Here is a 244-nt window from a genome sequence, read left to right on the forward strand (position 1 = left end):
CAAAAACTTGCGTACACGAGCTGCACGAGCTGATGAGATTTGATCGCCGCTCGCGTCCATATTGATAAATTCCAAATTTTGCGTTGCGTACGATGCGTACGACAGCGTATGGTCGTTTCATAAATGAGGCCCATTGTGATGCATGCATCATCATATATCATAAATACTGCTGCAATATTGTGAGAAAACAAATATAGCAATACATTCATTTATTACTGTATCAGCGCAGCCTAATGTAAGATGA

This window comes from Sinocyclocheilus rhinocerous, unplaced genomic scaffold (genome assembly GCF_001515625.1).
Source record: "Sinocyclocheilus rhinocerous isolate Xijiao unplaced genomic scaffold, SAMN03320098_v1.1 scaffold584, whole genome shotgun sequence".
Lineage (NCBI taxonomy): Eukaryota > Metazoa > Chordata > Actinopteri > Cypriniformes > Cyprinidae > Sinocyclocheilus > Sinocyclocheilus rhinocerous.